We start from the raw sequence: 23,644 nt of genomic DNA, 5'->3' as shown, positions 1-23,644 counted from the left end.
ATTGAATTTGCAGTACAATAATTTTGCTCCTCTTGCAGTAAACATGGAGGGCAGTGGCTGCCATCAACAGCTAACACACATGAACAGATCCAGAACATCATAGAAAGGATTAAGAGCAAGCAGCAAAGCAGAATATAAGCAGACATTGTGCGGCAGATAAAATTGATAATGTAATGTAAACGGTTTCATACAGAGGCCTTCTTCTTCTTTTGGCAAGAAATAGAGGGGGCTTTAGTGGCGTAGTGGACATCTGGGAGAAGCAGATGCAAAAGTTGTGGAGTTGATGGGTGCAGTTTAGAAGTACGTGGGTTCTGTGTGACAGTCTGCTTTGTATTGCTTTCTGCTTTGGAGGAGAAACCTTGGGAATTTGTTATCCATGCAGAAGAGCACAAGATCCAATAGATTACAGTGCTTTGGTTCTGGTTAACGTCCAATGTGGGAGAGTTTGATAGGGTTACATTGGAGAGCGTAATCTTGGTTTGATAATTGTTGATATGCTAATAGCTATGCATGTGTGGGATTTGTGTGTATTGAATAAGGTGGCAGGAGATCTAAGAGGGGAGTAGGTAAGTCGAGGGAATAGAAAAGTTAGCCATATAAAGCAAACAACCTGTAATCATGCACTCCTGCCAATGGCCTCTTGCAGACAAGTCTATAGCTCACATTGTCACTGCCAATCCCCCCTTCTCTTTTTCTCAATGTCTTTCTGTCTCCTTCTCGCTCTCGCTCTCTCTCTCTCTTTCTCTCTCCCTCTCTCTCTCTCTCTCTCTCTCTCTTTCTCACTCACCCTCATTCCGACTGTACCCTAAGTGCAACAAAACATGCTTTTAGGAGATGAGGGGAAGTCTGGAAACTCCACTCATTACAATAGGTTACATGGTGATGTTTATGGGGGCACAGATATTTGGTTCAGAGAAAGAGCTGCTTGAAATCTGAGGAGTACAGTCACCTTTTCTACTTTCCTTGGTGTGTTGGTTGGCAGATTGAGAGATGCCTCAAATCTCACAATAACTTTCAAGGGTTCTGTGCTCAATAGACTGCTGGGACCTTTGAACATCAGGACAGGTCCAGTTGACATTACAGCATGGTGTTCATTAGCCATTTGGCGACAGGGACTATAGAATTCTTGATCTTTTCTCCCAGACTTGTATAATGCTGTTTCCCACCAGCCCCAAACTCTTCTCAAACTGGATATATAGTCACAGGCCAACATTAAATTGCTCCCAGTCACCAGGGCCTTTGGCTGGATCAGGACGTGTGGTAATAATAGTTTGTAAGTTGCAAAACTGCAACTTTCAACAAAACAAAGATTGCCGCCACGGATCGTGAGGAAGGGAATGATACGTAGTCTCTTCTCCCTTTCCATGGCGACCTTGCTGACGTTGGTGCAGCACCAGGAACACTACTGTTCCCGGTGCAGCCAACGGACAAAGAGCAAGAAGGTAAGTGGAGAGGGGGCAGGGTTGCCTTATTGGATTGAAAAGGGGTTTGGGGGATAGGATGCCAGGGTGCAAGAAAGCGGGGCACCACACTTACCTGGAAAACCTGGGGAGGGAAGATGGCATCCACCCGCTCTGAGGAGGCTCAGAGCGGGGGGTTTTCCATGTGGTAAAGCCCCCACTCCAAGCCTCCTCATTGTTTGGAAGGCTGCCACACACAGCTCGCCAGGTACTAATTAGGACTATACAAAGCACCTATTTAATAAAAAATACTCAGAAGGGGACTCTGTTAATGAAAAGGAGACATGCAAAGGTAAGCTTGTTGGAGGTCTCTACACTCCTTCAGCATCTACAAATCCCCTGCTGCCCACTTTTAATAGAACATGCTAACTGCAGCCCACTTTTAATTAAGCAATATTACCTGAGATGGGGTGTGGGCATTACCAGACCAGGTAATGCCACGTGCCAGAAAATTGCTGTTAGCCCGGACGCTACCAGGCCCGGAAATGCACCCCCATCTGCAAGGGTAATATTGCTATTAGTAACTAGCACAATGTACCAGATATAACAGTTTGTTTTAAAAAAAAGATGGCTGCCATGGGTCAGGAGGATGGACGTAATCCCTTCTCCCTTCCATGATAGTCATTGACAAGGCTGTGGGGATGCTCCAGGAATGCTGCGGTTCTCAGTGACATCAAGGGACCAAGCTGTGGAAGGTATGTGAATTTGGGGATGGTAGGGTTAAAAATATGTAGAAAATGGGATGGGGAAGTGGACGTGGATGCGGTTCATGGGGCAGCACTTACCTGAGATCCCGCTGGGGGGAAGATGGTGGCCTCTCGCTATGAGGAGATTCAGACGGCGGGGTTACCATGTGGCTCATTGGCTGGGAGGCCGTCACACACCCCCTTGCCGGTTACTAAGAGAACATGTTAACTGCAGCCCAGGTTGGGGAGGGAAAGAAGGTTGGATTTTCCAGATGAATTCAGAGAAAAGCTCAGCCTCAGTCCAAAGTGAATGCAGCCCCCCCCAACCATGATAAACATCCCTATAAAGTGCTTCACAGACCATAAACAAATCCATGCCTTACAGAGGATTCACAATTCAAAAACAGACTCAGTAAAGAGATTCCATAGATCCTCGGAGCTTTTCTATCCATAGAACTTGGTGTCTTTAGGTGCTAGGGGCCAAGTGAGTAAGTAAAAAAAGGGTATTTGCTTGTCTGTTCCATTGTGCCTTATTTTATTGAACCTGCAGGCATAAAAAGACACCCAGGAATTGTGGGAGGACTGCCACCCAGCCCACCGGGGAGCCAAAGACATTCTCACATCACAAGAACATTTCACACACATGTGTGCCAGGCTGTAATTGCATACAGAATCACATATTTCTTCCCATCCTTCTCTGCTTTTCCGTTTGTTTCTGGCCACAATAGCCTTTCTCAAAATCTATGATTGATGTGGTCACTCTTGGCAACTGCTTGCCTTACTTTATCCTTGGAGTCAAGGTTGGTACCACTGATGTCCTTCCCCGGCTTGGTTATCAGTGGTGGAGGGTCTTGCATATCATAGACATCTGCTGAAACACACACTGGCCTTTGTTCATGGTCTTATGTTTCCAATATCAGAGGTTTCACGGGCCTGGCTCAGAAAGGCCAAGGTCACTTCTCTCCTTGTCACCCCCTCGGTCTGTGCCGTCTTTCTCCTCCTCTTGAACTGCTGTGCTGAGTTAGCTCTTATGTCGTGCGGACTGCCTTGCTCGTACTGTGCTCTTGTGCTCCTCCTTTTATCCCTGTGGGGAAGGGAAAGGGCCATCAGGTTTGTGTGATTCTGGTCTATTGCCTGACTGTGCCTGATCCCGGTATTGGGACATGTCAGGTAAACAGCCCTGGTTTTAGTCCGTTGTGTTTCGTGTTGTGCGAAAGTGTTGGTGTGGAAAGGGGGGGCAGTGTTTTGGAATATCCTATGTGGTAGGATGGAGAAAAGGTGTTGAAAGGAGAAGGGGGATACTGCATCTCGCCCATCGGTGTCCCACTCCCCAAGGACCCCCCATCCAGGTGATCCTCCCTTACTGGTTCACCCCCAGGAACTGGATCCAATAGCGATGGCTGAGTCCTGGCCACTTGGATGACTGATCCTTGAGGATTAGCTAGCGAGATTCCTTCGGGTTTCTCACAGGCAACCAGCGTGTGCATCATCCGACCCGTCCCCACCTTGTGTGGTGTCAGGTGATTGTCCTTGTTTGGCTGGTTGCCCAAACTAAAACAGTGCAAAGGTCAGGCAGTATAGCCAGTTCCTTTTTATTGAATCACACATTTTGGCCAGTTTATTCTTTTAGCAAACAATATAATCTTTCCACTATCCCCTTGGCATGTGGGTGGCAAGCTGTGCAAAGTTTGTGCTTAATTCCCAGTAATTTCATGATCTCACCAAAGGCCATTGTCAGACCTCAGGACGTCACATATTCCCCGCCTAGAAATACCTCCAGGATTAAAAACTTTGCAGCCGATTTTGCATCAGCATGTACACATGGACCAGCCTCAAGTCATTGGAAAATGGGCAAACCATAATGATCATATAACGGAAGTTAGTGCACCTGTTAGCCATGTCAGCAACGTCGACATGGAGTTCCTTGAAGGGCCCTGAGGGATGGGCAAATGTTGGTTTAGAAGTCTGCAACGGGTGACCAGGATTGAGCATGTGGCTTGTGTGGCCACACATTTGTTCACCTGTTCTCATTGGGATGAACCAATCCTCACTGATATCAGCGCAATGTACTGCTTGGGGGCATGAGTGGGGTAATGCAATTGTTCCAGAGTGATGGCCAATAATTACAAAGGCATTACTACCTTAGGTGTAGTCTTTTGTCTCCATACCAGGTCGGTGGGTGACAGTGTGTACTCTCATTTTACCCATAACGCTTTCTCTTGCAGTGGTGCTCTTTCCTGCAACTCTACAATGTGCGCCATAGACATCGAATTGTATGATTCTGGTAAATGCTCTGGTTGTAATGCTACAACAGGCATTTTACTTTCCATTAGAAAGGTTATATAAGCTGCCTCCTTGGCGGCTGCATTTGCAGTCATGTTCCAGTGTGAAATTGGTTCTGTTCCTTTGATGTTAGCTGCTCACTTCACGATGGCTACAAGAAGGGGAAATGTCAGCGCATCTATTAACATGGACAATAATAAATGCTGAACTGGGGACCCATCCAATTTCCTGTACCCTATCCTATGCCATTTGGATAAACCTAAGTTTACTATTGAGGGTACATATGCTGAATCAGTGTATATGGTGATGTCATCATCCGATGATTCTTGAAGAACTTCTATAAGGGCTACGAGCTCTGCTGCTTGTGCTGAAATGTGTCAGGGCATCATTTTTGTATCACTACCTGATATAATTCTTCCTGCCCTTTCACATATCTCACCACTGCTTCTCCTGTGTGCCTTTGGCCATTCTCCTGACTGATCGTTGATGACCCATCAATATACAGTATTTCTCCTGTATCAAACACATCCTCACTCACTCTGCTGATTTCATCTGGGGTTCCTTCATATACTCCACAGTTGTGCACTTTATCTTGCGGTTCCACAGGCTTTTCTACGAATCTTGTTGGGTTCACAATGCGACACCTGACTGGCTGGGTTTGACAATATTATCTCATTCCCTGAGACCCTCTATGTTGTAAGGGTTGATTTGTTTCTTTCCAGAATGGTGAAAACGGCATACTCACCATACAATGTTAAGGGCATCGCATTGTAGTTTTGTAACATTTCTGAATTGCAAATGTAGCGGCTGGAAAAGCCTACACGCATGGGAAATGGCCTTGTATTACTGGATCTAAGAGACCACTGTAATATGCTAAGGGGCTTAGCTTTCAGCAGTGTTCGTTGTGTGAGAATTGCTGTCATTACCTGTTCATTTTAATGTGAAAAGAATTAAATTGGCCTGTTGTAATCTGGTGTTGCTAGCACTGGAGCATTACTGATCGGTATTTTGAGATCTTTGAAACACTCTGTCATCTAATCTGTCAACTCAAGGATCCCCTTTCTCTTTTGGGCGTCAGGTAATGCTTGCCTTAAGGGCCTGACATACATGGAGTAATCAAAACTCCACATTCTGCAATAGTTACATAGTCCTAGGAACTGCTGCATTTCTTTGACTGTAGTTGCCTGGGATGTATTGCGGACTGCTGTTGCTCTGTCTGGGATTACTCTTTTCCCAGGTGAGGAAAGTATCTGTCCTAAGTACACTATCTCTTTCTGGCAATACTGTAGTTTTTCGTTTTCTACTTTGTATCCTTTGTCTGCAAGGAGTTTTAGGAGCTGTATTGAATCTTTCCGGCATTGTACTTCGGTTGTGCTACACACTAGCAGGTAATCTACATACTTTAGTCCTGTATTTGGTAATTCTATGTTTCCTAAATCCATTTGAGTACCCTATTGAAAACACTTGGGACTCGCAGTGTGGGGTACATTTTAATGCCCAAAGCGAACCCCCATACCACCACAAACCGCATGGAAATAATGCAGAAAAATGGCGGTTCTTTTCTTTCCATGGCGCATATGTGTGGCGAGCACTGAACACAAGAATGCCACCAAAAGAAGTACTCTGCATTGTTTTACCTCCATTTAAATCATCTGAAAATGACCTACATGCAGAACGGCACCACATTTGCTGTGCTGTTTTCTGAATACTAAAGCTGCACACATGGCATTCAAGACGGCATTGCCATTTATTCCTCCTTTCATTTAAACACCACAAAGTTGTTTTTCCATTAATCACAGCCCTGCTGTGTATTTCATCTGATTGCCATGAAGAAAGGCAATACATTTCAAGAATGGCAATGCTGTGCTGAGAAAATACTTGAAATACCAAGAATTCTGTTTTCCCTTCAACACAGCTGTTTTCTTTGAAATGAACCAGCACATATATGAAAGGAAACAAACACACGGATGAATCTGCTCTTGCAAAGCAGGAAATGCTGTTTGAAAGTGAAATGCAATTGCAGCCTGTGCGCACACAGAAATGGGACTGACAATGTGGGGATGGAGGGTTTTGTTATCAAATGTATATGATATATATTCCCAAAATGACTTGGTTTCTGTTGAAAGAAAGAACAAAAACTTTGAAACCGGCAGGGCAGGTCTTTGGCCCAGGCATTTACTTCAAAGGTGCCCGGCCTCCCATGGAAAAGAATTACCTGCACAAGTGAATCATCCCCCATGGGCATATGAAAGGCACAAAGTGTGATAGTTTGAGGCCTCATCAGACTTGCCGGCATTCTTACAGAAAGGAACAAAGGACCCAAGGGGAATTAGCATTTTACTAAGAGGTGTGATTTCCTTTTACACCCATCCCCAGCCACAACTGCATGGTTTCAAATGGTGTCATGGAATTCCTTTGTCCAGCCTGGTCCAGTGAAAAACAATTTGGCTGTGGGGATGGTAGGACCACCCACACATGTGACTAATCCAGCCCATTGAATTTAAAAGAACTATTGTGCATTCAGACATTTGTTTCAGCACCCTAAATAAGCAATAAGTTATTATGCCAGTATTTCATGGGATTTTTAAACAAGCAAAATAAGACCCAGTGCATGTTGCTAGCACCCGGGGAACTGGAATGGCAGGAACAATGCATTTCTGGGTGAAGTATACATGACACAGATATAAAACCTGGTGAAAATATGTCCAATACCAGTGGGCATGTGTGTAGCTAGTTGCAACATTTTAAATACTATGCTCTTCTTGAAAATGGCAAAATTGTGCCAAAGGGCGTTGCAACATCACACAGAATTGGCAATTGGACTGTCAAATTCCCTGTGAAATATGGAATCTGCATATCTGTTTTTCATGAAGGTGGCTAGTATAAATCTGATGTTTTGATCCATAACTCCTTTTTGTCAAGAAATAGACTTGGGGGACAAAGGAAGTCATAAATGCACACACATAAATTGATGTAATTTCCCTGAACCAATCAGCTTGGCGGGAGGAGGGAACCCCAGTGGCCTGGGCTATCCTAGGATAGGAGTAACTCCAGAGTACTTCCCTCAGCTTGTAACATTCTATTATGTCACTTTGCCTATATAAGGGGGAGACAGGGAAACACTAGGGACAAGCAACTGAAAACCAGATCCCAAGATCCAGGAAAGCAGAGATATATCCCACTATCCAGATTCAGACTCAAAAATCAGATCCAGATGCAGCAGATCCCATCTAGGAGAGCCCAGTGACCAGACCTTGCCCAGCTGATCCCATCCAGGAGAGCCCAACTGTCCCAGTGACCAGATCCTTGGCCCCACTGTCCAGAGAGCTCACTGGTTGTCCAAATTCTCAAACTCAAGATTATCTTGTGAGTATCATATCACCCAGTACCCAAAAACTGCATGTCCAGCTCTTTTACCCTTGCATCCTATTCAAATCCTATTAAAATCCCATACAAAATCCCAACTTGTCAGTATCATCTGTTCACCTTTCCTTAGAAGAATCTGTGTTTGTCCATATATGTTAGTGTATTCCTTTTATAATGATCTCAACTGTCTGAGTAAGTCCTTAGTACCATTTTGTAATAAATAAAAGAATTCCTCCATAAGGAGGTACGTAGTGCAAGCTGGTTAAAATTCTAAATGAACCCGCTTGCGCGCAGTGTCTTTCCTTAATAATGTAGTCCTTAACATATACCCTCAGTACAACCTGTCATTGTGCAACTAAAACCGAATTTGACCCCATATTTTGTTTTCCACTAAATTCCGATTTGCCTTCCCACCCCCAAAAAAAACTAAAACAAACCTCATCCGATTAAGAATATTCCTTTTCCCTCAGAAAAGTCTGTTATGTGCCCATGTTTCACATCCAAAAACCGATTTCCGATTTTGACAGCTAAGCCCCTTTTCTTAGCTGCTTGTCATTTTAAAGCCCTTGTAAAATAAGAGTTGCAATTCTGCTACGTGTTTTTTTGCTACATTGTTTTCCTCCCAAAATCGATGTTCTTAACGGTGTCACGTTGCTTTGGTGCCCTGTCCAGTAGTTTGTAAGCATCATTATCTCTTAAGTGCAGCCACACAAATATCTGGCATAGCTATCCTACCGCAATTGTAAATTGAGATACAAGTAACAAGTAAAATCTGAGTATGCCATTTTGCTCCCTTTGAAGGTTTTCATTTAGTTTCTGGCCTCCCATCCTGGTGTGTTGGGTTGAATTTAAAAATCAATTTTTCCCTCTTCTTTTCTTCTTTCTGACTCGTTGACACTGCTTTCTATCCACAAAGAATTTAGTCATCATGTGTTTGGGGAAGTGCTGCAGGGGGAGTGATTAACCTGTGTGCTATATGTCATTTTGAAGAAAAGTGATTTTGTTTCAGTTTCTATTAAAGGTTTATGTATTTTATGTTAGGGGTGTGAAGTAACTGTATTGTGGGATTTTTGCATGTATACTGCCACATGTGGTGGCTGCTACCCAAATTTTGATTTGCTTGATTTTCTTTGCATTCTAAAAATTAATAAATATTTTAATGTTACACATACCGGCCTGGTTCATAGTCCATTGCGACACAGGGTATTTGTTAAGTGGGGTGTGAGACGGGTTGGATGACTTCTCAAAGTAGAATCAAAGGATCAATAAAGATAAAAAGCGTTTTTATTGTGGCCCGCATTCCTTGTCAATGGAAAGAGTCCCTGGCAGTAAAATGAGTTGCATCTGCAGGAATATTGCAAAATATAGTTACACAAAGGACAGCAATTACTACGATTCAAACAAACACTGACTCAAAGTTTCTGAGTAAAAGAATATACATTTATTTACGCATCAGTTATTAAACATGTCACTATTATCAAGCAGTTGAAAAACCATGATTCTAATACACCACACCCAATAGATTCTGGACAAGTTAGGCTAAAAATGAAGTGTGAGCAAAATGGCACTCCAGTAATTCAAAAAGGAAAGAAAGACAAAGTTAGACAGAAGTTGAGCAGCACCAACAAGTAAGTAAGCAGGGCAATCTGGAAAAAGGAACTACAGTGAGGAAATCACATTAAGAGGCCAGGGCCAAAGTCAATGGACCAAAGTCTTTGCAGAGGATCACACAATTCAGAGTAGTTCATAGTTAAGTCTTTGCCAAGAGTTCAGAACGAAGTTGGTCAGATGAAATGTTACTTTGAAGAATGGAGAAGGACAAGCCCTTGGGTTAGCAAAAGATTTCACACCGTTTCATCGCAGCTGGACGAAACGAACAACCGGGTTAGCACTGTACCTTTAGAGCAGAAGAATGCTGTTGCTGAGGCAGGTGTTCCTGGCAGGTCCTGCAGGCTCACAGTTCCTGAATCGACTGTTGGACTGACAAGAGGGAGGAAGACTGAAGGGTCCTGCACTGCCCAGGGATGAAACCAGCAGCAGAGCAAAGCGACAAATAAAAGGCGTGCTCCTTAAAACACAAGCACGGTCCGACCTTCCTGACTATCCGGTTCACTGTAGCTCTGTACAGCAAATTCGACCAGAGGAGGGAGGCCTGGCGAGCAGTTTGGTGAGCTGGTTGTTCCCACCAGCTCAAGGGTAGAATATTTCTTGCAGATCTTCCCTGTCATTGAAGTTTGGAGATTTGGACCCGCAGCAGAGCTTTACTGGGAGATTCAGTCGTGGTAGAGGTCCTCTTCTGTTAGCTTCTCTTTGGTTCTCTCGATCCAGTGGCGACTCTGCCTTCTCAGTCCAGAGACCTGCTTTTTATGCAGGTTCCCCCATTCACCCAGCCTGGCTGTCAATCACATAGCAGGGTGGCTGTCCCGCCTGGACAGTCACCACAGCCAATCATACCAGAGTGCGACATGGGTCTCCAAGGAGACCCACTGCAGGGAGTCTCAAACCCCTCCCTCACATCCTGACCCCCTCAGACAGACAGGCACCTAAGGATGGTTCTGTGCAGAAGCCCGCGAAAGGCCGGTGTACAAAGGAACCAAACTGGGTTTGGCATGCAGAGTAAAACACGAGAAAGATTTTTACAAAAATAAATGGCTAATTGACCCAGCCGGAACAGTATAAAAGTAAATATGGTCCAGAGGGTTTAAGTTCGAGACTACCAAGATATCCTAAAACAATACCAAGGCTATTTAAAATAACTGCGGTAGGAAAAATAGAGTAGTTACCACTGCCACCAGCCACATCTTAATCAAAAGGGAACTAAACAAAAAAAGGGATAACTAGTAACCCTTTCCAATACTCTATGTAAGATAGCTTGTACTGGGTCTGTGGATTTAAAAAGACTAATAAAGTCAATGGCAACTTTAAATGTTCTGGGAAACAGTAGTCAGTCCCAGAAAATGGAGTCTGAGTTGGAAAGTCGAAAAGACACCCCTGTGTCACTGCACTGAAGGTGCTGCGTAACACACAGTAAAAAGATGATGCCTATGAAGTAGGTGAGGCTCCACAGTCTATAAACACAAAAATGTTAAACACACACAGCAAAACACATGTAAGAGTGGGGAAAAAGGCTCACACTCTTACCAGGTGAAAAAAATGAATCCTAGAAATCCAGCAAAGCTGCTGATGGACTCAGTAGGTAAGGGAAATTAGCCATTCTGGAGAATTCTCCCTAACAAGAGCCTAGCAGGGCTCACTGTGTGCTGGCTGGGTACAAGTCCTGGAGTGGCTGGAGGGCCCTCTGATTTCTGTTTCTTCCTCTGTTCCCTGGGAGAGGTTTAGTGGAGGGATATTGCTTCCTTCTTTGGATAGGCTGGCCTTCATTCACTGGTGGAAAATGTAAGGCAGACTGAACCTTCAGCCTGGGTCCAAGGTTGAGTTCTTCTTTGTTACTTAGAGTGAAGTCTTTAGATGATCTGCGAAAAGAGGGGCTCAGCACTTTTTTAAAGCCAAGTGAGCCATAGTGATTGGTTTAGGTTAAGCCTACCTTAATGAACCAATCCTGGGGTCCCTACTAACAATCTCCTGTATGCGTGAGGTCACAACCCAAGTGCTTTGGAACAGGAAAAGTAAAGGGGTGAAAACAGGAACAAGGTGGGCCCAGAACTAAAATGTCAGAGTCCGTCTTTCAGCTGAAAGAGCTCTCGGCTCACTCCCTCCCATCTTCCTGTATGTTGTTTTCAAAGAGTGCCTCTGGTTAATGATTCTCTCTGTGTGGTCCCTGTTTAAAGTGGCAGGTCACCCTTGAAGCTATGGTGAGACCAGACTCTCTGGTTCCTGCAAACCACATTCTCATACCTTATGAATGGGGTCCACCTAGTGGGGTGGCCTACTGTAAAGAACAGTCTCGGACATAACAGCTAACTGTCATTGATACTGAGGGTGGGAGCTGGCTTTAGATTGACAAAGTTACATATGAATGGTTGTTGGGTTTCCTGTCTCCTTTATTAACCTCTGCAGCCCGGCTCTATATGGGCCAGTTGGAAATGCCCTCCATTGGTATGTCAATAATTGCCACCAGCTTCAGGGCTTAACAAAAGAGCAGGGTGGTTCCGTGGATACTTTGTCAATTAATCAACCTGACCATGGCAAGGGGGCAGGGGAGTTACTAGGTCTGGAAAAGACCCGGGGCTACGCTGATGTTGGAACTGTTGGGACTGGGGGCTAGCTAGTCTTTTGGCTGTAGCTCCTGAGATTCTATCCGGGGCTACAACCAAAAGATCAGGGGCTATAGCCCCCTTTGCCCCACCCTAGCAACGCCCCTGGCAGGGGGAAGGTTGATTTTCCCCCTTCCTGGAGATGACATTGTGTACTCCTGGCTGTCACATTCCAACTAAATAATTCAGGGGCAGATGGAACCTGTAGGCAGTGTTCAGTCCGGAGTACACTGTTCTATGCATTTGTTGTGGTGGGAGCATAGGAAAATGTTTGTGGATTAGCCCAACAAATTTTCCTGAGGTTGGTCTACCTTCATTTCACTTAATTAAACATTTCAAAAAGCCCAGCCGAGTGCATGCCTACCATGTGGTGGGTCGAATTCCTGACAGTGTTGCTGTTCCTTGCTCGTGGTAATACATTCTTCTCCCATGATGGTTGTAGCTTAGGCAGGCACTTGCTGTGCTGCATTCTACATAACATTTGGAGTTGGGTATTGTATGAGCTGTACCTGTGTGCGGGCTGTTTTTTGCCTCTGGCTGGAGTCTGTTGTGTGAATCCAGGGGTGTCTGGGGGCTGCTACTGGGCCTGGGGCATATTAAAACCAAGCAGTATATGTTGGCATTTTGTATGGTGGGGCATACTTGGAACATTGGTTTTGGGTGCACCCGGGTGGTACTGCATAGTGTTAATGACTCCAATCAAGCAATCCCACTAAGTCAGTGCCTCGTCTGGGATGCCCAAGGGAAGCCCTTATTTATATATTTTTATGACAAGTTATACTCTGGATGATAAACCCTTATATAACGCCCCTCTCTTTGAATCCCCCTGACCTCACTGAGCCAAGAAGTAGGTTTGTTTTGCAATTTAAAAGATTTATTGGAAAAATTAAACAATATATATATATCACACTTTATAATAAATTAATATTTGATATCACACTTATGAGTATAATGTCGATCAACAATGGATAATGTTATACTAGCACACTTATTTTATCACTTAGAAGTAGTATAGAGGATAAGGTAGCTGAGAATGCTTTATATGGTACAAGGAAATGCAAGGTGGAAAAGAAGCAACACAGGAATAAACTTGATTTGATTTCAGCAAAAGATAATATAATCACTTTTTCTTTTGACAATTCACTCCCACCTTTATGCAATATAAGGAAATGGAAGGAGAGCACACAGTCTTCAAGAATGCCAACAAAAATGCAATACAAAGTTCCAACCCCCCCAAACCCCCCAGCAAGCTGAGAGCACCAGGGATGATTTTTAAACACAGGCCCAAAATACTTTAATGTGGTGGCAATGAAGTGAAATATATGCTAAAAATGCTTTTAATTCCCTCTAGAGGTTCAGGGTGGGTGATAGCTACTTGAAATTAGTTCAGGATCACTTTAGCAATGCTCTATGAATGATTGTCAGGTGGCAAGCGAATTTCAGCAAAGGAAAGCAAGAAGCTGTTTTTTTGACAAGTGAAGAAATTTGAGCCAAATCGAAAATCACGGCACTTTTTACGAGCATGTCGAGCGCGATTACGGAAAAAGTAAAATGAATAGAAAGTCTAGCACAAACGGTTCAAGAGATACGGACGATTTCGTGAAGGTAGATTTTCAGAAATGAAATAATGATTCAAAATGGCAAAATTACACTTTTACAGGTTTAAAATCGGAGAAGGGACACACGATTCCTATGATGCAGTTCTGGACAGGTTCAAATATTTTGAATCTGATTGTTTTAAGCTAAGAGATTGGTTTTGCACAGTTCTGGCTCAGTACTTACACTATGAATTTGAAATAGGCCGTCAGGGTCTGGTCAGGTTGAGACTGGACTGCAGGCGGTTGGTTCTGAAGTCACAGCTATCTGGGTCAGCTCTGCTCTGCTGGTCTGGTCTGTATCTTTGTTTCTGCTCACAGTGATCTGGTCTGGTGTCTCTGGATACAGCACTGCTTTCTGGATCTGCTACCGGTTCTGGCAAAGGTTCTTGGCAAAGAATCCAACAGCTCGCCCGGCTGTAGAATGGTTTGGTTGGATTGCTGGATTCTAAAGGCCTGCTGAAAAAGGATTTAGCTGGTGGTCCAGGCCTCTCTGATTTAAGTTCTGGAGTGAAGTTCTCCATCAGAGTGCAGCACAGTAATTCAGTTGAAGGTTGGAAAATGAATGTCCCTGTCTGGCTTCCAGTGGCTCTTTTTATGTCTTTTGAAAATGGGTGTGGATGCTAACTTTTTGTGGCCACCCCACTCATGATTTGATAGGTCAAGGATGGATTTCTCTTTGACCTGATCTGAGAAGGGAGCAGTGAGTCATCAGGTGTCATCTTTATGGCATACAGAAAGAACATTCCCCTTTGCTTTTACCTTAGAAAATCATGTTCATAACTAAACACATTTCCCAGATACACCAGTGGTTGACATTATATATACTCATCATATATCACATAAGGTAGTTTCTGTTCCAACTCTGATGTTTCTAAGAGCTTGGATTAAGAAATGACAACATTTTGCGCTTTTAGGTTGGTTTACCAATATTGGATTTTTACCAAAAATGACACAGATGTACACCGCCTTTCTACACATATTCCAGTAAATTTTCATTTTTCTAGCGTGAACCCCGTGTCTGCAATATCCATAATTCATGGGGTTTTGCCTCAGAACATGGTACAGAGTACTAACACCTCTTAAAATGTGCACAGAAAAGTCACAAGAATAATGATATTAATTATATAATTTTGACAAGTCCGTACTATGAATTATCCATCTTTTTAAAATTATGCTCTGGCCCAGAGGGGTGTGGTTTCCCAAAGCACATGGTGGAATTTCTGGTTTTTCCACTTCCTCCAACTCAAGTTGTTCACAGAGGCACTGCCCCTCCCCGTTTCTCTCAAGAGGAAGCCATTTACGACCCCCCTAATTTAACATTTGCCTGAGCCAAGGAAGGCTCATTGTTCAGTTCCCTGCAGTCCCCAGCTGCCCCTCCCCTAATCCAATCAGAGAGGTGTAATTTCCCTTTGGTGAGGGCAGGAGAATGCAGGCCAGGCCTGGGAAGAGTGGCTGAGCAAGTTTCAACTCCTGTCGGGGGTAGTTGCCAGGCAGAATTCAATCTCTTTAAGCCAGGCTTCAGCTAAATGTCACTTTTGTTCCCAGTTTTTCTTCATCCAAATAAAACTTACAATTTTTACACATGCAGCTAGAATGCTGATTCTAAGTTCAAAACTATGACATTTAACAGTTGCAAACTATGTGACACTCAACAGTAGGTCACTCATTTATTTTAAACATTTCGATTTTAGTGGCTTTAAGTCCAATTTCACTTCAGCTGTTGACATCCACAGCTCAGATAGTTTCATTATGAACATTATTTTGGGCTCTTTCTCTTTCCAGATTTTGTATGCACACAAGTCTACCTTCTGCCAAATGTCTGCTGGTGTTCATTGAGATTTTTGAATATCTTGCAATGTTTAAAATAGGCATTTTTAGCTTGCATTTCAGAGAAACAAAGGTGATTTAAAAGCGCTTTCTGAGCTAACCGGCACTCCTGTTTTTCCTTTGGCACACATTTCATCAATGGCACTCCTGGCCCATCACGCTCGCACTGATGGGTGGTAGGTCAGGCGACCATTTTGGTGTGCGCAAAAACTGCACGGTTTTCCTTGATCCTGGCGCAAATGTGGGCTTTTCCGCCATCTTGGATTTCCTAAGCCCACAGCACCAAATGTTGCAGCATAATAGTCCAAACGTGGGTCAGGACACCCAACAAACCCCCCCGCCCGACTGCGCTTTGATTTCGAGTCGAGGGGGAGTCGGGTGCAAAGGATGTTTTGATCCACGCACTGGTATGTCCGCATCATCTTCTTCCAATTCCGTAGATGGCACAGTTCAGCATCTTTTCCTCCATCCAGTTGGATCGATCCGGTTCTCCTCGCCGGTCCTGATTGGAATATTGGGCGGTACCCCGGGCCCCTCGGATCTTTGCTCCCGGTCCCCGGGTCGTCCTCCTTGGTCAGTCTCCATGGTTTCATCTCTCCTAGGATGATAAAGCAAAGCGGCAATACACATTCCTAGACATTTTTCCACCACTATTAATGGTGTGGCGAACATATACATTTTATACATCATGATACATTTCACAGTCTTATTTTAAAAACAAGATATAATCAGGAGACATTTTCCTTCAAGAATCATAATATTTTAGAGACCATATGTGGGATATTTTACGGTTCGAACTGAATTATTCTGGAGCGGCCCCCTCTGGGATTACAGAGGACTCCTCCAGTTGCTGCAGAGTGTGCCTTGGATGGCAACACTTTAGCTGATTGATGTGGACCCACTTGTCTTCGCCCTCTGCCAAACTGCCTTTGGGGAGGCGGATCTTGTATGCAACGGGGGAGATCTTGTCTATAATTTCAAAGGGTCCCTTCCATGTAGGCAAACATTTTCGCTGTTTGGCCTGATTCCTTTGGAAATTGTATAGATAGACCCGGTCCCCCACCTATATTCCTTCCTGGTGGTTTTCAAATCATAGTGAGTTTTCATGCTATCAGCTGATCTTTCTAGATTCTGCTGAGCATAGGCAAATGCATGTTGGAGGTGTTTCCTCAAATTCTCCACATACTCATGAGTTGTGGAGGCATTGATCAATGTCTGCTCTTGGGTCCTGTAGAGCAGATGCCGGGGAAGCACCATCTTGCGTCCAGTCATCAACTCAAATGGTTACATTTTGGTTGCAGATGAAGGGGTAAATCTGATGGCCATTAGGACCAGAGGTAATCGGATATCCCAACTTGGCCCAGAATCTGCCACAAACTTTTTTAATATGCAACAATGGTTCTGTTGTATCTCTCCACTGCACCAGAAGAGGCTGGCCGGTAAGCAATATGTAGCTTCCTTTTGACCCCCAGTATCTCCCACATCTTTGTCATTACCTCGCTGGTGAAATGGCTACCTCTGTCTGACTCAATCCTTTGAGGTAGACCAAAACAGGAAAAGATGTGGTTAATCATCAGGGCAGCTGCTGTTTCTGCCTTGCAGTTTGGGACCGGGAGACATTCCACCCATTTGGTAAATAAGCATGTGACCGTCAACATGTACTTATTCCCCCTAGACGAGCGAATCACGGGGCCTACGAAGTTGATTAGCAAATCTGACCATGGCAGTGTCATCCCCCTCTTTTGGAGAGGCGCACGGTGTGTGAGGGATGATTGCTGAAATTGTGCACACACCAGACACCCCTTCAAGTATTGGTCAAGGTCCTGCCCCATGTGTGGCCAGTAAGCAATCTCTCTTAAGATCTCAAGTGTTGTATGAAACCCCCTATGACCGGCGGTGGCTGCATCATGGGTGTGACTTAACGTCAGGCTTCGGAATGAGGTAGGGACCACCCATTGATCATGGCCAGCTTGGGATTTCCTTACCAACAAACCGTCTTGGATTCGGAACATTTTTGGACATTTCATCAACACTCTAAGGTCCTCCTTCCCAATGTAATCGGTATCCGTCAGGGGAAGGTTCTCAGGGTCCTCAATGTGTTGGTAAAACTTACCAATTATTGGATCCCCCTTCTGAGCCGTAATTAAATCAGCATCAGGGGTCTCCTTACTCCATTGTGCAGTTGAAAGATCGTTGTGAGCATTTGTCTGGGACCTAGTGACAGCAGTGACCTGGATTTCCCCCAACAGGGATTCTATTTCTATTAGATCCCCTTGGATGGCCCCGGTTTTGGCCAGCTGATCAGCTAAGTCATTCCCAGTTTTGTCTGGTCCCTCTACTTTGGAATGACCCTTGATATTCTTCCAGTAGATGGTCATCCCATTCAAGGTGACCAGATCATCAATATTTTGGATTAACTTCCCATTTTTCAAGGTTTTGATATTAGCACATAACATGCCTCTGGTTTTCCAATTAACCAGGTGCTCCACGAACCCGTTCCGTACATAATCCGAATCTGTGATTATGACCAGTTCGTGGAGTTGATGTTGGACAGCAGTGAGGATGGCCTGATGCACAGCCATCAACTCTGCCACCTGACTACTTCGGGGACCAATTTTGTACCCAGCGGAGAGTTCTGGAGACTCATTCACCCATGCATTCCCTACACCGGCCACCAGTTCTTTCTCAACATGGTAAGAGCATCCATCCACTGTCATGATGCCTACCCCCGGAGCACCAGGACAGGCCCAGAACCCCCGGGAGCAGGCATCATGCCCTCGGGTAAAAGCCCAGCAGCCCCTAATAGGGGCTCTTTGGACTTTGTCCTGGCGCCTTTGGCGCCAGGCTCATGTTGGACATCAGTCCTGGCGCCATAGGCGCCAGGCTCATAAAAGAGGGTGTTTGGTGCACTTACTTGACGCAGACCATGCTGCATGAAGCCTCAAGCCAAATGAGGCTTAGGAGGGACTATTTTATCAAAGGAACTTTTTTACTTGGGTGGGGACCGTGGAAGAATACTTACCGGGAACTTATTCCAAGGCTATTTAAACCACGCCCGGACTGCCACACGTGCTTCGAGTTGCTCTGCATCTAGCAGCTGAACGCTCACCGTGCCTGCTCCTGCATCTTGCCTCCAGCCACGCCTGCCTCGATCTTGGGATACCTGAAAGGAAGGAAGGGAAGAGAAAAGGTGAAAACCAAGAACTTAATCTAACTTCCTACCTGTGTCCGGACCCATCACGCCAGCGATCCTGAAGATAGACATTCTTTAAAAGCATTGCGCTACTTGTTGCAGTGCCGCGCATCACTCACCTGCCTCGTGGGCTCTTCACTATCCACCGCGACCTTCTGGGCATTCCGCCACATCTCTGCACCTGCAGGGGAAAAGAAGAGACAAAAGGTGAGCAGGAGGAACAAATGAGGAAAGCTTGATTTTCCGTCACAAGACTTACCTGGCCATATTTGACGGAACCACTCCTCATTTCGGGTCGGTGCCACTTCTTGGTCTGGTACCGCACCCCGGCCCCTAAGGGGAAAAAGAAAGACATTACTAGAAGGATTCAAAGACATTTAAAGGGATCATTTTATCACAAACTCACCTGAGTTTATCTCCGGCAATATCCCTCGAAGCATCACTTCCGCTCTGCACCTGAAAATAAGGACAGATCGCAGGTTAAGAAAAGCAAACAAAGAGAAGACTCTACTCTGGAACTTTTTAAACTGCATACTTACGGCATTTCGCCTTCCGAAACCAGTGAAGTAACTGGTCAAATACGCGCCCCTGCACCAGAAGCAGGATTGAGAGCTCATCCATTCAAACATTAAGGTGAGCCTTGATTGGGGATTTCGGAGGTGGTCAGAGAAGAGCAAAGGGGAGGTGGGAAGCAATCACAATACTCTGCAGTCAGTTAATCCCCTTTCTCCACCTACAGAAAGATTTTTTCTACGGGCCAGACAAGCCAGATTTGGGGGTCCAGTTCAGTAGGTGTTTTGAATCCTGCGCATCACGCTTGAAGAGGTCACAGCAATCCAGACCAGGTCAGCGCCTCCATGGGAGCCAGGTGAGCGTTGCATCCACATAGACAGTGGGCATCCCCTCACACTTGTCTTCTTCAAAGACTTTGTGTGGGGAATTAAGGTATGCCTCCATGTTGTCCTTGATTTTTAGACTTTCGTCCTCGAGACAGTTTTCTCTGGCACAATCATGCAAGTCAGCCAGACCTTGCACGAGGGGACTCTTCTTGTTTTGGCCATATCTGACCTCCACAGGAAAGCCTTGCATTGACAGAATCCAGGAAGTAATTCGGGAATTACTCACATTTCCGGCCCGGATTCTGTCACTTTGGAGATATTTCAGAGGCTGGTGTGGAGTCTCCACTGTGATGTGTTCCCCCTGGATGAACGGGCGGTAATTCTTCAATGCCCACACCGTTGCCAGGAGTGCCTTCTCACAATCGTTGAATTTTTCCTCCAGAGAGGATAAAGTTTTGCTCGCATAGGAGATTAGTTTATTGACCTTGTCATGCTTTTGGTATAATACTGCCGTCAAACACGTATTAATGAACCCTGTCTCCAGGAAGAACTCCTTGTTTCTGACAGGGTAAGCTAGGCAAGGTGCTTGTGAGAGGCTTCTTTTCAGCTGTCTTACTGCCTCGGATTGTTCTGGACCCCATTCCCACTTGACCCCCCCCTTCAAGAGATGAATCAGGGGTCTGGTGATCTCTGCGTAGCCTTCAATGAACTTTCTGCTGTAATTAGTCAGTCCAAGGAGGCTCCTTAGTTCCCGCAGAGATGTGCGGTCTTTCAGTTTCTGAAGTGCTTCCACTTAATTTTCTTGGGGACAGAGACCCTGAGGAGTAATCCCATGCCCCAAGAAATTAACACGGTTTCTACACCACTGTGCTTTCTGAAAGGAAATTTTGGCTCCGGCGGCCCTCAACTGTGTTAGAACATAACAGATCTCCGCTATATGTTCCTCCACAGATGAACTTTTAACGAGGACATCATCTACATAAGTCAGGTTACCCCTCACACGCAGGTCGAGCATGGCCTTATGTAGGAAAATGTTGAACTCATTGCCGGAGTTGAGGTATCCGAAGGGAGTCCGGGTCCATGTGTACTGCTGGCCCCCAAAGACAAAAGCCAGTTTGTATTGGTCCTCCCTACTGACAGGCATGGTCCAGTATCCATTGGGCAGGTCTATTGCAGTGAATACCTGTGACCCCTGAATCTGGGCCAGCCCTTGGTCAATGTAGGGAAGAAGCCATCGAGAAGTATGGACCCGTATGTTGAGTTCTCTAAGGTCGGCGCAGAGTCTCCACTGGCCGTTTGGCTTCAATATTCCCAGCACCAGATTATTGAAGGTGCTGTGGACTGGACGGATTATTCCCCGTGACTCAAGGTTCTTAATTATTTCAATAAGGGACTCCATGATGCGAGAGGCAAGCGATATTGCTTCACAAACACTGGAGTCATGCCAGGGTCCGCGGGAATTGTAGCTGTGTGGATGTCGGTGCGACCACAGTCATACGAGTCTACCGCAAAGAGATCTTGGAAATCCAAGAAAACTTGTTTCAACTTTTGCTCTGTTCCAGAGTCACGCAGGCATCAGCTAGGTTGACTCTCTCTTCCACCATCTGCCTGAATCCTGGAAAGACTTCTGGTTTTGCTATATCAGCGGCCTCCGCCAGCTGGGTGGAAAAGTCCCTGGTCAGAGTGCTGATTTGGACCGGAGGCTTCAGGTGGGAAAGGCAGCCCTCATGGACCTGGAAAATCACCTCATCCCCTCTGAAGTCACAAGTCACATCTTCCTTACCATAAGGGCAAGAAGTGTACACCAGGAAGTTCCCCCCATGCCGGGTAAAGATCCTGTCTGGTGTTGTATTGTCATCACTGTCACTGTCAAAACAGTCCTTGGGGATTGGTCCTAACAGTTCATTTCCTAAATCAATGGAGAAATGTCGGTCATCAACCGCCATTCCAATAACGGTGCCTGCGGCTAGAGTAATACTCTTTAAGTCGCTGTTATCCACCTCTATTGGAATGGTGTCATGTTCTATGTTGACTAAAGGTGTTGGGTTTACCCCTAACCCTTGATGTTGGGGGGAAGCATTTAGATGAATATAAGCATCATGGTTTTTCAATTTTTTTCCTCTTTTAACTTTCACTTTCAGGGAGAATTGTTGGGTCCTTTCTGGGATGGTGACTTCCTCTTTAACCTGAATTTCAACTGCATAAGGTAGCAATTGAGCTGACCTAAATGCTTTTTCTGGATCATCAAAGCCCTTGGGATTATTCGCTAATCGGGACCAAGCTTTGAAGTTTATTAGGTCCAAACTAATGGCAAAGCGATTGAGAATGTCACTGCCTAAGTAAAAGGCGGCAGTGACGTCTCGCACGACCCAACAATTATGGACTATGCTCTTGTTGCCAATGGAGATTTTGAGCATACACCTGCTTGGCAGGAGATGTTTGGAATTGGGTGCTTCCAGGTCCATTTCCCATTTGTCTATCAGTTTGAATGTGGGAATGGCTGGATCTTTTGGGAGTTGGCGGAACATGGCTTCGCTGATGAAGCTCTTACCGTTACACTAGAGCGAGAACAGAGTCCTTCCCATCATTTAACTGAACAGGGATGAACAACTGCTCTCCAATTTGCTGAATATCAACCAGGCTCTGAGCTGATTTCACATTTTTCTGGACTATCAGAGTGGGAGTTTCTGATTGTGGATTGATAAAGAATTTCAGAGTATTTCCTTCCAGTGTGGAATACCACCTTAAACTGGAAGGAAGGTTGATTTTCAGAAATAGAGAGGACCCCCCATCACCAGTCTGTTTTCCTACTGCTATTAATGTCACGTCTGGAATTTGGTTGTTCTGGAAGTGAAATTCTACTTGGTCAGATTTTTGTTCAACCATGTGGCAGGCGCCGTTTAAACTAACATGGTTGACACTCTGTTTTAATTTTATTGGTCAGCTAGTCTGGCTCCAGAGGACCTTGTTTACGCAATCTATTAGGGGTGACAACCTTCTCAGGAGGTCATTCCCTAGTAAACAAGGGGTGCCCTCTGGAGTCACTACTATGACCGGGTGTTTCACCTTGTGTCGCCCAATTTTGATGTCCAAATCTGCCGTCCCCTCGACGGAAATTTCCTTCCCGTCAAAGTTCTGAAGCTGTCCAGGAAGAGAGGTGAGAGGAATAGGGTAATTCTCCCCCCTTCCTGCATTTAGTTCATCAAAGGCCCTCTGGACAGAAGGGTAGCTTGGGATCCAGTGTCTACCAGTGCCAACATTGTACCCTGCCCCTGTACTTGTACCGGGGCATAATATCTTCCCTCCTTCTCCTCAAGGGGGCACAGATAATGCATATTTTTGGACAACTGGTGGGCTAACTTTCTGGTTTTGGACATTGAGAGAGAAGAAATGTGGGCAGAATTCTGTGGAGAGCCTTGGGAATCTGAAAGAAAAAGTTGGCAACTGGAAATGGTTTTGGGTTCTCCTGGTTCCGGTTCTGGGCAGCCCCCCCTTTTTGGAGGCAGTCATCAGGATGTGTTTGACCCATGGGATTTTGGTATTGTTGGTTCTGGGATAGAATGATGGGCGGCGACAGCTCAATCCCCACATCTACCCAGTCTATTGCTGCGGTTTTAGGTTCCCCTGGTTCCGGTTCTGGGCCGCCCCCCCTTTCTGGAGGCAGTCACCAGGATGGGTTTGAACCAGGGGTTTTTGGTATTGTTGGTTCTGGGATAGGATGATGGGCGGCGACAGCTCAATCCCCACATCTACCCAGTCTAGGTTGGAACCCCTTGGGACCCATTTTTCCTTGGGAAGAGTTCCCCCATCTCTGAAGGAGAAGATCCTTTTCCCAGGATCCTCTGAGGATCCCTCTCCCTCAAATTGGAAGACCTGTACCTCCTCCACAAAATGGGTCTGTTTGGGTCCTTTGTTTCTCCTACCTCCTCTCTGCTCCTTGGGTGGCAGACTTTAAGGGGTAGGAGGTTTTGTTTCCAGTTCATGGGTTTCCAGGGGCTGTTTACAAGTGGGGAAGGAAGCTTCCTCCAAGGCTTTACACCCCCTTCCCCTTGTGCCTCATCCCTGGGAACCGGTGGGTTATCGGGGTGCTGCCCCCGTCATTGTTCTGGAGCACCAGGCCCAGAGTTCGGGGCATTCTGCGGTGGCATGCTCATCTGAGGGTTCTGTTGAGCTCTCAG

Source organism: Ambystoma mexicanum, chromosome 7q (genome assembly GCF_040938575.1).
Source record: "Ambystoma mexicanum isolate Mex_15411 chromosome 7q, UKY_AmexF1_1, whole genome shotgun sequence".
Taxonomy (NCBI): domain Eukaryota; kingdom Metazoa; phylum Chordata; class Amphibia; order Caudata; family Ambystomatidae; genus Ambystoma; species Ambystoma mexicanum.
The sequence above is the reverse complement of the archived record's forward strand: the minus strand, read 5'-3'. Positions refer to the sequence as shown.